The following is a 16274-nucleotide window of genomic DNA, read 5'->3' as shown; positions in this document are numbered from 1 at the left end:
CCAGGATACATGTCTGCAAATGCAGAGCTGGGGTTTGGGCATAGGCCCCTCAATCTCTGCTATTGCATCTCCCTTGGAGAAAACCCAGTCCAGTAGCAGGGTAAGGAGTGGAGTCTCTAGGACTCTGACCGGAGGTTTGGGTAGGTGAGTGGACCAGAGAAGACTGGCATGGCGTCCAGGTTTCTGAGTTGAGGTTTTGTTGTTTAGGAAACTTCTCATCCATACCCAGAAACGAAAATAGTATAACCAATGCCCTTTACTTATCCATCTAAAATTATCAAAAATTTGCTACATTTTCTCTATCCATTCCCCCTTTTCTCCATCCCTTCCTTTTTAATGATGCTTCCAAGATGTGTCACCCCTACATTCTCAAGAATCCATTTTTCTATAAAACCATAGTTCCTTAGCACAACTACCAAAGTAACCATTTGTCTAGTACGCACTCAATGATCAGATTTCCCCGATTATCAAAAACATCTTTTTACAATTGGTCTGTTTGAGTCATCAGCAAATAGTGTCCGCTCTTTGGGTTTTGTCTAAGTCTTGTTCTAAAGTGTTTCTTGTCCCCGCAACGTTAACTGATTGCAGAAACGATGACAAGGGGTCACTTGGATTGGTTGTGTTTCGTACGAGCTTGAGGAATGTTTGTCACTGTCCCGTGGTGTATCTAGGTATTTAGAAACCTGGAGAGGTGAGCGTAGAAAACGGAACCAGATCTTCCATGACTGATAGTGGGTGCCTGCCAGGGACCAGGGACATGGCCTTTGCTCATCAAAGCCTCAGTCCAAGCTGACCATACTGCTCTGCTGTGTGACTTGGAGTGCGTTCTTAACTCCACTCAGAGCTTGTTTTCCCATCTGTAAGATCACGACAGCCCTCTGTGCAGGGTCTGTGTGAGGATTCGATGTGCTGCTCTGAGCACGGCCCTTAGCTTTGTTCCTGGCACATGGTCATCATGGGGCGGGTAGGTGTTGCTCCAGGTTGCACAGGGAGCAGCTGAGTCCCAGGCTTGGAGTTCAGGCTGAGGAAGGCATGGCCCTCTTCTAAGTGGTTGGCTTCTAACCTCATGTGTGCTGAGCTGGTGTGTGACTCCCAGCGTATGGAAGGGAACTGGCCACAGATCCTCAGACACCAGCGCGACGCTCTCGAGTCCTGAAATGCTCCCTTTGAGGCCGTTCCCCTTTATGTTGGACCTGCTCATCTCTGTGTCCTGTATTCTGGAACACTGAGCTAGCAGTGTGCAGACACAAGGTATACCCCCTATGGCGGGTGTGAATCTCTGTGTGGAAATTCACCTTTCTGGGCCCCAGTCCTGGCTTACTGAAGCAGGTTTGGCAGGGTTGGGGCCTAGTGTGTTTTCAGAAGCTCCCAAATATGAGCCCATTTCACCCCTGCATGTAGGCAGGACAGGTGTGATGACCTCCATCACGTAATAGAGGCAGTGGACGTCCGAGAAAATGATTTGCCAAAAGCCACACGGCCAGTAAATCAGGAAGGTAGAACTAGAACCCAGAACCACTGTTCTTTCCATAACTCCAGCATTTCCCAAAATGTGTTGGCAGAACACATCTGAAGGGGGTTGATAAATGCCCCATTAAAATCGAATTCTGTTAGTAATCTGGCTTGGGAAATACTAAACTAAAACAAAACAGAAAGCATGCTTAAATGGGATTCTTTTGAAGACACTGCCGGGGACTTCCTTTATCAGGCTTCCTGGCTTCTTCGACTGCAAACCACACAGGTCCACGGGGCTCCATGGTGACCCCCCTGCCCCAAGGCCACGGCTGGCTAGCTGGAGGGTATTTGATGAGACACATGTGCCCTTAGCTCCTTCCCCAGCCCCCGAGGAAGCAGCCATGCCTCCCCAACCCCATCTGTCCCTCTGTCAGTGTTGGCCCGCCCGATGGTGGGGGTGGGCCCAGGAAGTGCCCCAGGAGCCCATCACAGTGCACAAGTGACAGGTGCATCTTACCAAGATCCTTTCGGGGGCGCAAAGGGATTCAACCCTGGCAGGGCATGATTACTGTAATGCCTTGATTCCTATTATAACAAACCAGAGGTATTTAAATGCATTCTCTGGGACCTGTACTGAGGTAAAGCACCTCTTGTTGAAGTCTTGTTACTCACGTGACAGCTGGCTGTGCCAAGTGGAGGGGGGAGGGGAAAGCCAAGTGGTGGGGGTGGGGGGTGGCAGGTAGGAACACGTAGGAACAGAACTGCTCAGATGAACCAGTGGGAAACCAGACCCTCGGGCGGACCAGGCTGGAGGCCTCCCCTGGGGCAGAGACCCCTTCGCTCCCATAACTCACACCACCCGGCTCAGCCCCCAACAAGGAGCACAGTCCTGTAATCCAACATGCTCTCACCTTGGGTTGTGGAGATTCTGTGGCACAGAGCGCAGGACAAAGGACCACTTGTTAGAAAAGACTGAAAAGGAGGCCTTTTAGAAAGCGGTGGCTGTGGCTTGGAGACAGAATCACATGGGAAAAGAGCCCTTCCATCTTCTTCCTGGCTTTTCTCATGTAGAAAAAGAAAGTGGGCTCAGCTCAGGTAGGATTGAAAATTGAGGCCTCGTGGGCTCTATGGGAGTGGAACCCTCCCTCTCCCCGCCTGCATCCTCAGAACTCAGATAATTGGGGTGAGCTGGGTCACCTTCAGGGTCAAAGGTTGAAAACCAGTGTTCAAGGAACCTGGCAGGTGAGTTCAATGGACACAGGCCGATGCGGGCGGTAGGGAATGGTGGTGACCAGGGCACACTTGCAATTCTGCATCCCACCTGGGGGGGACTGGTTGCCATGGGAATCGGGGCCTGCTGTAGCTGTTCAGATTTCTCAAGAAAAGCCAGACATTTTTGTGTGAAATTCCCCAATTTTTAAATGTCAGATCTAGTACAAATTGTTGTAGCTATTACCATGTTTCCCCGAAAATAAGACCTAGCCAGACAATCAGCTCTAATGTGCCTTTTGGAGCAAAACTTAATATAAGACCTAGTATTATATTAATTATATCATATTATATTATATTATGTTTTATATTATGTATTATATTTATTATACCTGGTCTTATAGTAAAATAAGACGGGGTCTTATATTAATTTTTGCTCCAAAGGGTGCATTAGAGCTGATTGTCTGGCTAGGTCTTATTTTCGGGGAAACACGGTATGTGGGCCACAGAAGAGGATCTGAGGCTTGGATGCAGTTAGAAACTGTAGACCTGTGAAACCCACTTGTTTTCTGATTGTGTTATAATTCCAAGAAACAAACAATCACAAAGGATGCCCTGAGTGTAACAAAGGCTTAAAAGCTGAGTTCCCTTGAAAAGCGGGAGATTTCAGGCTGATGCTGAAACTTGGGCTGAGCCGGGTTGGCCGGCTGGATTGCTGGTTGCATGACCGCGGGCCAGGCTTCCACCACATCTGAATGCAGGCGTGGCCCCTCGGCCAGGCACAGGTGCTGCGTTTCATGGGTCTCGACACAGTGTCCAGTGAGAGGGGCCTTGTCAAAATCCTTCCTGTTATTTCTCTGACCCCCTACCCCCCGGGAGTACACCCCGTGGAGACCTAGCACACCACATTTTTTATCACTTTCTTTTGGTCACCCCAAGGCTAATTTGGGTCTTGGAAGGAGCAGCAATGTCCTGGAGATGGGCTAGCTGGGCTCGAGCCCCGCGGAACCTGCTGTCCCCACCAAAGCCATGACACTTACTATTCCCTCCTTTTGTAGGAAACTGAGGCCCAGAGAAGAGGCAGGTTTGTCCAAAGATGCAGAGCCGGCCCAGGGCACTTCCAGCTATTCAAAACTGCAAAGGGTTAGAAAGTACTGTCCCCATGTTCTGTTCTCACACCATTGCCCAATGCGCACAAGGTGTAGACACTGTCCCCTTCACTGGCACCAGCCCAGCCTCCCATCCCCTTCACGTGGCCCTGCACCTTCGCTCTGATCACAGACTGAAGTCTCTACCTCCCCCCAACCCGTCCTTCCCAGCCCCCACCCCCACCGCTGGTTTGAAAACCAAAGGAGGGAAGAGGGATCAGTGTTGCTTTCAGAAAGGGTCTGTTTAAAATACATACTTGCTACATGAGCGGTCAGAGAAAGGCGCGCCTGGCTCTTTGGAAAGACTGAGAAGGCTTCCTTGAGAGAAGCAAGGTGGCAAAGCCAGGGCCAGGCGGAGCCTGTCCAGGGGATCCGTACATCCAGGCTGCTGCCTGGCTTTCCGTCCAGTACCGTGAGGCTCTGTTTTTAAAGAACACAGATGTGGGAACAAGGGAGGGGGCCTCCTTATGAAAAGAAGGATGACATCTGTGAGGGATAAAAGACACGGAAGCTGAAGTCATGAAAAGGAGGTGGCAAGGCCAGGCTAAGTCCTTTCAAATTCCAGAGAGGCCCAAGGGGGGTATTTTTATAGGTTAATTCTGCGTGAGTTAGGAAGTGCTGCCTGAGAGGAAGTGGGTCTATAGTCTCCAGGGGAAGTCCAGAAAGTCACCCTGAAGTTACTGTCCCCACACCTACCAATGTCACCTGACAGGATAGTGGGGGAAGGGACTGTAGGCAAACGCTCATGTTTTAAGGGACTGAGACATGTGCCAAGCCACGGACATAGATCAAGGGAGGAAGGGGTCTCTGGGCTTGGTGTCCATGGCGCCACACGTCGGGACCCGGTGCCCTGAGACTGACTTGCGTCCAGGAGTGTCAGTTACATGCACCTGAATGTCTGAGAGCTGCAATCGTGGGGCCCGAGCAGGGAGTCCCCTTGTCACTCAAGGACCACTGCAGCCAGTGCAGCAGTCTGGACAGACTGCCAATCCAAGTGGGGACCAGTGTTAGGGACCAAATGTTTCTGTCCCCCCGCCAAATCCATGTGTCAAAGCCCTAACCCCCAGTGTGATGGTCTTTGGGGAGTTTAGGTGAGGTCCTGAGGGTGAGGCCCCCACGGTAGGATTCATGTCCTTATAAGAAGAGGAAAAGTCGTCAGAGCTTTCCCTGTCCACGTGCACTCACGGAGGAAAGGTGCTGTGAAGACACAGCGTGAAGGGGGCTTCCTGCAAGCGGGGACGTGGGCCCTCACCGAGATCTGAATCAGCGGGCACCTCGATTTTGGACTTCCAGCCTCCAGAATGTGAGAAAGGGGTGTCTGTGGTTTAAGCTCCCAGTCTGCTGTTTTGTTAGAGCATCCCAGCGACTCAGACAGCCAGTGTCACAGGTCAGACTGCACCAGCGTCGTGCCTACGGGAGGCCTGGCTGCAGTGGGCCGCTCAGCTGAGAGCCCACGTCAGGCCGACCCCAACCCCACCTCACCCATGGGACTGGAAGCTCTGGCTGTCGTGTTCTTTTGTTTGGGGGTTTTTGTTGTTATTTAGTTTTATTTTTGTAATTCTAAATAACAGCAGGAGGAGCTCAAGAAGGGAGATCGTTTTTAAAAATTATTTATTTGTTTTTCTGAGAAGGGAGATCTTTGATTTCCAGCTAACACCGCAGCATTAGTGAGTCATAAGCAAGAATGAGGTCGTGGGTCATAAGACAAAGACATGGCTTTTCTGTACCCATTTTTGTTTTCCATACAGTTTTAAGTGTCACTTCCCCAGGGTGTTGTGTTGGTTTGGTTTCCCCATGACCCAGGGCAGCGGCATGCGCAGGCTGAGAGCAGGTGAGACACAGGAGTGTCTGTTCCGGTTCTTTGAGACGCAGGGAGGGAGTCCTCACCTCAGCGCCCCAGGGATGCCCGGGTTTGGGGCTTTGAGAAACCAGGAGGTGACGTGAGAAACCAGCTTGACTTTAGAGGAACCTGGGAAAGTGTGGGGTGGTGACAACAGGCTCCTGACTCTCACGACAAATCATCTTGTCAGACTGTCGAGCCCCCAACTTGGAAGTGGGGGGCAGCTGTGGCAAAAATGGGACCCACCACAGGTGAACTTTGAATGACAGGAAGGAAGATTGAGAGAATGTCACCTAGCCTGGGAGGGCACATAGATGGGAGGAGAAAAAGGAAAATCCTGCCCTCAGAAAGCACTTTGGGTGGTTTAGGAGGCATTTGTGACGGCAAAATCAGGGAAAACTCCCTTCTCTCTGCCCTAAATGAATTGATTCCATTGTCTGCCTAAGATAACATTAAGAAGCAACAATGCATCAGGGACCTGTCCCCTGCAGGTCTCCCGCGCGTGCGCACGCACACACGCACACACACACACACACACACACACACACACACACACGGCATCCTGGGGAGGAAGGGCCTGCCCTGACTGCACTGTACACCTCAGGGGTTGACCAGGTCCACACGCCCAAGGGCCAAGGGAACATGGACCTTGACAGACAGTCCCAGAGCCCCCCAGCCTCTGGCAGGGCTGTCCACAGGACCACAGGGCTCTGGGACCCCCAGCAGGGCAGGGTGGGAGGCTGGCACACCTCCACCACCCCATGACAGGACGCAGGGCGGGATGGACACTGGCCACTGCCCGAAGCCTGGAACTGGAGACTCGCGGCTCAAGACCCAGTCTGCCCCCACGTAGCTTATGTCCAGGGCAAACTCCACTCCTGAACGACTGCCAGCCTCCTTTTTCTCCCCCATAAAACTAGGAAAAACACTGCCAATCCTACTCCCCTCACAGGATTGTCAGCATGGCCGAATCTAAGGAGACACTGTTAGATGAAAGCATTTTTAAAAATTGAGGTAGAATTCACATCAGGTAAAACTAACCATTGTAAGGGAACAAGTCAGTGGCATTTAGTACATTCACAATACTCTAAGTTCTAAACCTTTTATTCACCCCAAAGGACACTGTACTCTTTAAGCAGTCACTCCCCCAGCCCCTGGCAGTCCCCAATCTGCATTCTGTCTCTATGGATTTACTTATTCTGGACAGCCTCATATCAAAGGAATCATGCACTATGTGACCTTTTGTATCTGGTTTCTTTCACTGAGCATAATATGTTTGAGGTTCACCCAAAAATATAGCCTGTCTTAGTACTTCATTACTCTTTACTGTATGGACGGACCACATTTTGTTTATCCATTCATGCTTTGATGGGCACTTGGATTGTTCTCACATTTTGGCGATTGTGAAAAGTGCTGCTATGAACATGTGTACACGGATTTGTGAGTCCCTGCTGTCAGTTCTTTGGGGGGTGTCCCTGCCAGTGGAATGGCTGGCTGGGTCATGAGGTTACTCTTTGTTTAACTCTTTGTGGAACCCACTGTTAATTGAAAGCATGTTGCTGTCGAGAAAGTGTAAGGAAGTGTATGTCACCACCTTAGTCACCTTCCCCTGGGTACATGCTAGTTTGTCAATATCTTTTTTTTAAAATGTGGGGCCCCAGACTGACCCTGGTCTCTGGGTACCACCTGACTGACCAGAGCAGACCTCAGGGACAGTGATGGCTCCCTTCTGTGTCACTGCACTTGCATTTGCATTTTTTCTTGGTGAGATTCTCTTACCTGGTACCTGTTCAGATTTTTAAATTTTTTACCGGAAAGGGAAAACTTCGGCTCTGTTAATTTGTGTCTGTTATCTGGTTAGTTTGTATCTGTTAGTTTCTTATTAGTTTGTGTCTGTTCTGCCAGGGAAAATGTTTCGGAAACTTGAGAGCTAACATTTTTATGGGACTTCTTCATGTGCTAGTCTAAAGCCTGTACATGGCTTCTCAATAATCCCCTCAGCCTCCGACAAGATAGATACTCGGCTTATGCCCACTTGATAGGTAGAGAAACTGAGGCTCACGCAAAGTAAGCAACTTATCTAAACACATAGCTTGTCAGTGATGAAAGCTAGGACTCAGGAACAGATAATGGGATATGAGCCCATGCTGTTAGCCTCTAGTGCCTTCCTGCTTCTCACAGCACGTTACCTGTTGTGTCAGCAATAAATTTGATTTGCTACCTTAGGGGTCTTATTCATGTGGATGATGGAAACAGGTTAGACAAGGTCAGGCCAAGGAACAGCCCCGTGGCACAGCAACAGAGACCGCCTCTGCCAGGGTGGCGTCCGTCCCCATCAGCAGCCTTTGAACTTGGTTGTTGAGTTGACTTCCAGCCCATACAAAGGCCGAGTGAGAGATGGTGCAATTCAGAACGAGTAAAGTATCAGGAACTATTTTCATGTGTGACTTGTTCTTGTTTGTTTCAAATGGGCTCCCAATACACATCCACCAACTGAATAATCCGTTCTGGAATTTTGCCAGAGAGCAGCATCCATTTAGAGATGGGTTGTAATTTATGAAACCCTTACTCTCATGTTCCCCCTCTGGAAAATTAGGGCAACGTTTACCTAAGTCTCGTTTCCTGGGGTTCATTCTCCTTAATCTTCAGTCATTCACTCAGCACATTTGTCGAGCAGCTGCTGTGTGCCCTGCATGTGCTGAGCACCAGGAGGCATCAGACCCTCCTCGATTCTGCTTTCCCATCAGGGGTGCCCAGGGGCGCCTTTGTCTGGGCCTGGAGACCTGGCCTCAAAGCAGCAGCTGCCTGCCCTGCTGTGCCCCCCTGCACTTGGACCATTGGGGCTGCTCCTTCAGGAGCTGAGAACTCTGCTGCCCCTCAGCCACTTGCCTTGGAGCTCCAGACCCACCCCTGCTGTCCTTTGCATGGGGGCGGGGGTGAACTTCAGAGCTTTGCCTCTGAAGTCTCTTCCGCCTGCCTTCTCTTAGCCATCTTTGCTGCTGGCTTTCACCGCTGTAAATCCTGAAGTCCTCAGACGCATCCAGGACATGCGTCAGCCGCCTCCTCACGTTCCTGTGCTGGTTTCTGTCTCTCGTCAGCTGGCATTTAAGGAGGAAGATAGGGATCTGGAGAAAGGGGGAGGCCCCTCTGCTCTTCCCAAGGGGACAGAGTCTGCCCAGGCGGGTGGAGCTCTGCTGGGCTTTACAGATATTGGGAAGCGCAAGACTTGATCTGCTCCAGCCCAGAGTTTTCTCCAGACCCATCCCAAGGATCGCACGTGGTAAATAGACAAAGGCGATCCGCACTGATTGGGCAGCTCTCCCAGGCCCTGTGCCTGCGGAGCCACTCCTGACCCACTACAGACGTGCAGGACGGGAGGAGCAGAGCCCTAGTGACGAGATGCTGATTTGCGTGTCTCTTCCCAGGATGCCCAGCAGCGCTCCCGATTCTTGTCGTTAAAGACATTTATGCTGTGTTTTGACAAGTAGATGCTCTGGGTGAATTCTTAGAGGATACAGATCATCAATCCTGTGAAGGCAGGCATTTATAAACTGTAAGCGCAATGCCACTGTAAGGTTAAAATGAACAAATTCTTGGGCTTTAAATACTCCAAGCATTAAGCTGAGGCTTTGGCTGGTCCGAAGGTAGTGAGTTATCTCAATTGATTGTTCAGAGTCAGTTACAGATTGAACTCCTCGTTCTACTCTTTCCCCCCTTCTCACTACTGCACTTGACTGGTCTTTTGCAGAGCTCCCCTCCCTCTAGGTGTGAAATCCATACATTGTTCTTGTTTTCATTTTAATTAAAAATGTTGGAAAGTCAACACTATCAAGTGTTCCTTCTATGTTTGACTCACTGGCGTGAGAGATGAGAATGCAAAAAATTTAAAAATATAGTCCTTTCCCTCAAGGAGGTAACAATGCATTTGGGGAAACCTATTACAGACAAAAAAACCCCATCAGACATGGTAAAGATACTGTATGTTCTAAGAGATCAAGGAAAGGAAATGTGGAGGTGAATAAGGCTTTTATTCCCACTTTTTAATAGAGTGTGGTTTTATTTAATTTCTGCATTCTTTAAGTCATTTGCAAAAGAAAAGTCTGAAGGTATGTAAGGATTTTTAAATGTTTTGTATATCAGTAGATAAAAGACTAATATTGATGATACAACACTTAATAGACAAAATTAGGAGATTTTCAAAGTTGACAATCCTGTTAACTTTTGAAGATAGGGATGTGGGCAGTCTCAAAGAGAAAACATTTTGGAGGAAGACAAACCAAGTCCAGGAGTCTGAAAATAGAGGAGAAGGTGGCAGAAGTAGGAGTTTATTGTGGGACACCCAGGGAGTAGCCTCAGAGCCACTTTCTCATCCTGCTTCCACCCTGAGGTGCTTGTGCAACATTGAGAAAGCCGTTTAGCTGCCTCCTCACCTGAAACAGATCTTTACACTGATCTTCCTTCCTCCTTTGCCAGATGGAAGTAAATTCCTAACAGCGTCAGAACCAGGAAAGGCGTAGTATACCCTGTGACAAATATGTATCTAATAATAAAGGAGCCGTTTGGTTTGTCCTCACAGGTGCAGGCAACCCAAGTCACCCTGCGAGCACATGGCTTTCTCTAATCCTTCCACGGGTACCATCTCGTTTAGTCTGGAGGCGACCTCACAGAGAGGTAAGGTGTTAGGAGCACCACCTGCCTGGGCTTAGAGAGACTGAGGGTTCCCTGTGGGCTTCTCATTCTAGATCACACCTATGCCTGTACACCTCACTGCTTCCTTGGTAACAGGAATACACTTAGAAGGCAAATCACCTCATTACAGCGGGTTGTTCAAGCCAGTGAATGGTGTTATGGTCTCACACCAGCAGTTAACACAGGGCTGTCTGAGGAATGATGGCAACAAGCGATGCTGGGAGACAATAACAGTCTGTTGGCACAATGTTCTGTATTTGCCAAAGGAAAGCCAATGTGTGTATTGTATCTTATAAGGTACAAGGTATTTTCATGTTATTTATTTCACTTTACAGCCCAGTTAGGTTAGAATGGCGGACATTACCATTTTGCAAATCAGGAAACAGCTTCTGAGAGATCACATGGGCAGCTCAAGGCTAACGGGAGTTTGTTACTTGCAGGGTCAGAATAACCTTTCGTCTTCAAGAGTTCTCTCTGCTACAGCACAGTGAAAAACCAACAATGAAGCAATGGCAACAAACCAATGAAACCAGCTGCTGTGGTGTCCCAGTCAGTAGAAACATTGCTCCCCCCCAAAAATAAAAAGATAAAAGAAAAAAGTAAAGATAGATAATAAAATGAGAGAGGAAGAGTGGGGGAGAGAGATGGGACAGGGGAGAAATGTAAGTAATGGGCGGTGACATACATGTGAACATGGACACTAAGAAACTAAGCCCCCAGAGAGCAGAGTCACTTAGACAGGTGTCATTCCATGGATCAGGGGACTTCACAGTCCCATCAGTCTCGATGACAAATGTGTCCTGTCTCCAGAAGACTCCTAACCAGAGAATAATAACTGCAAAGCCACAATGAAAGGCCAATAATGCAACAATGCCAGCCCAGAGAGAAAAAGAGTTTGGGGTTAGTTCTTTCCTGAGACTTGTGTGACGAATGCAAGGTTGCCAGATAAAAAACAAGGTGCTTAGTCAAATTCAGATAGCGAGTCATTTTTAGTGTAAATAAATCCCAAATATTGCATGGTACAGCCTGCTCTCATTGCATACACTCTAAGTTGAAGCCAAAATAATCTCGATTTGCAAAAGCCCGACATTAGAAAAGACAAAGGGGATGTTTTTAAAAATCCTCAAATCTTTACATTTTACTAGAAAAGCAAATCTTGGAGGACCTTAGGCTTAAGCCAATACCAGAAGCCTCTTGCTCTCCCTCCTTCACTCCTGACACTGGATAAGGAGGCGCACGAGACACAGTTCACTCCCTAGGTCACCTACACCTCTTCTCGAGGAACACTCCAGAGGCTGGAGGACCTCCCTTTTCAGCATGGTCCGTGCAGACTCACGAAGGCCGCGTCTGCTGCTGTCCACTAGTCCTCTTCGCCGGCCGGGCGTCATGCACAGTACGTTTTCTGGCTAAGAAATCGTCAGGCAAAACCTAGCACTGGCCGTCCTATATGAAAAAAAAAAAACGTTTTCCTTTTTCCCCCCAGGCAGCAAAAGGCTAGTCAAGTGAAGCAGTGGGAGTGGAGAAGGAACAAAGAAATCTGTAACTGGCTGTGATCAATTAATTGTAGACACCACTGCACTCGGACCAGCCAAAGTAACAGCCTACACTACTGTCTATATAAGTCTCCAAAGGTCCATCCCCCTTACAGTTATGGTGATTATCGTATAGAAGAGGTATTTTTCAGTGCATGAACATATGCCTTATGTAAGCCATATAGTTTAAAAACAAAACCATTAAACATAGGAACTTTGTCAAGAAGGGAGCCTTTTCCCTGTTCAGAGGGATTAAGACAGCGCCAGGCAGCCATGCTGGAGCATTGTGGGTAATTTGCATGCAAAACAAGCCGCGGCCACATCCAGCAGAATCCAAAAGGTGGGTGGGATCTTGGAGGGTCTTAGAGTGTGATGGTCACACGATTTGTCTTTCATCGGAGAGGGTCCGAGGGATTCCTGGGCAAGGAAGCACCAGAGATGGCCCTGAGCCATCCCTGGAGGGAGATGGGGAGAAGGGAAGCAAATACATTTTGTCCGGGGAGGCTAAAATACAAACGGCATAATTAGCAGTTGGTTTTAAACACGATGCGGTGGAGAACGAAGGCGCACAGCGACCGCAGACAGGTGTGGGGTCAGGAACTCGCCCCCTTTTTCCCAAAGAGCGCCCCAGTCCCGGCCTCGGCCACATCACGGGCCGTTTCCCTGTCGCTTTGCCGAGGGCGGGGGCGGGGGGGGACCGCCCTGGACAGACAGAGGCGAACAGCGACCCACGGACACGCAGGCAGCGCAGCTTCTCGGGCAATTTTCTATTCCGGGTGGGTAGCAGGTGCCAGCTACGTGGCTCCTGGAGGGGGTACGTGTGGACACTCCTCTGCACCACGGAATTATTTTCAGTAACGTGCATCTAATACTCAGTAATAAGCGCTGTTGCCTCCACTCATCCTTCAGTTTGAAAACAAGCAAGACATTTCCGTTTTAAGGATTTGTCGTCAAATTCAGGAAAATTTTTCATTGAAATCTGCACTTCCCAAATACAAACATTACACCTTGCAGGTCCCTCTGTTTCCTTATTTTTAAATAGTATGTGTTTTCAATGTTAAACAAATTTAATTTTTAAACCCCTGTATTTTTAAAAGGAAACTGTAACAGGCACTTAAGTCAAGTAAACAAAAAGTCCAAGTGGTGACAGACAGTAACAGAAATGAAGTAACTCAAGTTCTGATTCTTGTCTGAACAATCACTTGTCCTATGGTGGGATTTTGTTTTGGTTTGTTTTGTTTGTTTTTTTTTCTTAATAGACTCCTTTTAGGACAGTTTTAAGTTCACAGCAAAATTGAGCCCAATATACAGACATTTCCCATGTACCCCTTGCCGCCACATATGGACAGCTTCCCACACTGTCACAGAGCTGAGCCAGAGTGGTACATACAGAGGGCACCAAAAAAATTTTGAGAAAGGAAAAAACTGTATTAAAATTGTAACACTCAATATATACCGATAACAGAAGATGACCACAAGTCACGTGTATACACTTTTTGGCACCCCTGGTATGTTACAATCCACAAATTGACACATTATTATCTCCCAAACTCCATAGCTGACATTAGGGTTCATTCTTGGTGTTGTAGATCCTGTGGGTTTGGACAAATGTATAACAACATGTATTGCCCATTATGATATCATATACCATCAGAGCAGCTTCTCTGCCCAGAGTGCTCCACTTACTCATCTTTCCTTCTCACTGGACGCCTGGCACCACTGATCCTTTGACTGTCTCCATAATTTTGCCTTTTCCAGAATGTCATAGGCTATAGTTGGACTCATACAGAATATAGCCTTTCATATTGGCTTCTTTCACTTAGTGAAAGAAGTTAACTTTCCTCCACGTGTTTTCATGACTTGATGGCACATTTCTTTTTAGCACTGAATAATATTCCAATATCTGAATGGACCACAATTTATTTTTCCAGTTACCCACCGAGGCACATTTTTCTCAGTTTTGGTAATTATGAACAAAGCTGCTATAAACAGCCATATGCAGGTTTTTGTGTGGACATAAGTTTTCACCTCTTGGGTAAATACCAAGGAGTGTGATGTTGGATCATATGGTCAAGAAGGTTTAGTTTTATAAGAAACTGCCAAACTGTCTTCCAAAGTGGCCAGTACCATTTTGCATTCCCACCTGCAATGAATGAGATTTCCTGTGGCTCCCCATCCTTGTCAGTATTGGATGGTGGTAGTGTTTTGGATTTAGGCTATTCTAAAAGGTATGTAGTGATAGCTCATTGTTTTCATTTGCAATTCCCTAATGACATATGACGTTGAATATCTTTTCATATGCTCACTTGTCATCTGTGTATCTTCTTTGGTGAAGTGTGTGTTTAGGTCTTTTGCCCATTTTAAAATTGGATTGTTTTCTTATTGTTGAATCTTAAGAGTTCTTTGAATGGCAGTTCTTTATTAGATGTGTCTTTTGAAAATATTTTCTCCTAGTCTCTGGCTTGTCTTGTCATTCTTTTGACAGTGTCTTTTCCAGAGCAGAAGTTTTTAATTTTAATGAAGTCAATGACTTAAGAAGTATTCCCTCTGTTTCCATCTTCTGGAAGAGATTATAGAGAATTGGTGTAATTTCTTCCCTAAATGTTTGGTAGAATTCACCAATGAATCCATCTGGGCTTGGCGTTTTCTCTTTTGGAAGGTTATTAATTATTGATTCAATTTCTTTAATAGATATAGGCCTATTCAGATTGTCTGTTTCTTCTTGTATGAGTTTTGGCACACTGTGTCTTTTAAAGAATTGGCCCATTTCATCTAGGTTATCAAGTTGGTAGATATAGAGTTGTTTACACTCTTCCTTTATTATCCTTTTAATGTCCGTAGGATCTGTAGTGATATCCCCTCTTTCATTTTTGATGTGAGTTTAGGTTGGTACAAAAGTAACAGCAGTTTTTGCAATTATTTTTAACTTTGTAAACTGCAATTAATTACTTTTGCACCAACCTAATAATTTGGATCTTCACTCTTTTTTTCTTAGTTAGCCTGGCTAAAGTCTTATTGATTTTATTGATATTTTCAAAGAATCAGCTTTTGGTTTTGTTGGTTTTCTCTATTGATTTCCTGTTTTCAACTTCATTGGGTTCTGCTCTAATTTTTATTATTTCTTTTCTTCTGCTTATTTTGGATTTCATTTACCTTTTTTTTTGTTTTTTTTGTTTTTTTTGTTTTTTTTTTAGTTTCCTAAGCTGGAAGCTTAGCTGACTGATTTTAGATTGTTCTTCTTTTCTAATATTTGCTATAAATTTCCCTCTAAGCACTGCTTTCCCTGTATCAAACACATTTTGATGTTGAAGTTTCATTTTCATTTAGTTAAAACATTTTAAAATTTCTCTTGAGATTTCTTCTTTGACCTATGTCTTATTTGGAAGTGTGCTGTTTAATCTCCAAGTATTTTGGAATTTTCCAGCTATCTTTCTGTTACTGCTTTCTATTGTAATTATATTGTGGTTTAAAAGCAACCATTGTATGACTTCTTTTAAATTTGTTAGGGTGTGTTTTATGACCCAAAATGTGGTCTATCATAGTGAATGTCCCATGTGTGCTTAAGAAGAATTTGTTTTCTGCCATTGTTGGATGAAATAGTCCATAGATATCAGAAAAGTGGGAGGATAATGAGAGGAAATAGGCAATAGGATATGAGGCAGTAGGTAGCAGGATCAAGGCAGCCCAGGGACTCTAAGTGGGTTGGGTGTTCTTCCAATGACAGTGGCTCGGGGGGCACAGAGATGGGGTGGGGAATCAGAGAGGTGAGCCCTAGAAGCGTCCATCTCTCCAAGGGATCAATTTTCATTCTGTCCCTTGGAGAGCAAGACATTTGATATCCAGATCAACAGTCATTAGTCCTCAAGTGACCACGCAGAGGGGAAGCAGTGTGGCTTTTGCAATCGCAGGTCCCTCAGGTGTGCACACTGCCTTTAGTGCTGGTCTCTGGAACACTCGGCCTGCACACAGGTAGGAGCAGAGGTCAGCATCCAGGCAACTGAGAAAACACTGTTCAGATGTAAGAGGCAAAGGGTTTGAGGGGCAGCCCTAATTACCCAGATATTTGCTTTAATTCTTCATTTCCTGTAACTGTCAATCAGTGGAAATCATGATGAGATTTGGACTAGAGATCATCTAAAGTGGTATTTCTGGGGACTCATATTCTTTCTATTTCAGTGTCTCAGCCACCAACCATCGTCCTTCTTCCCCACTGCAGAAAAAAGAATTGCTCTGATAGCTAGTCTCATTCTCAAGGGAAGAAAGATTATTCTGGTTTCATTATTATTTTTATCATAACTATTTTATTACTCATTTATTTTTAAGGAGGGCGCAGCTCACAGTGGCCGGATGTGGGGCTCAAACCGGAAACCCTGTTAGTTCAGAGCTCATGCTCTAACCAAC

Source organism: Rhinolophus hipposideros (genome assembly GCF_964194185.1).
Source record: "Rhinolophus hipposideros genome assembly, chromosome: 25".
Taxonomy (NCBI): domain Eukaryota; kingdom Metazoa; phylum Chordata; class Mammalia; order Chiroptera; family Rhinolophidae; genus Rhinolophus; species Rhinolophus hipposideros.
This window is presented reverse-complemented; position numbering follows the sequence as displayed.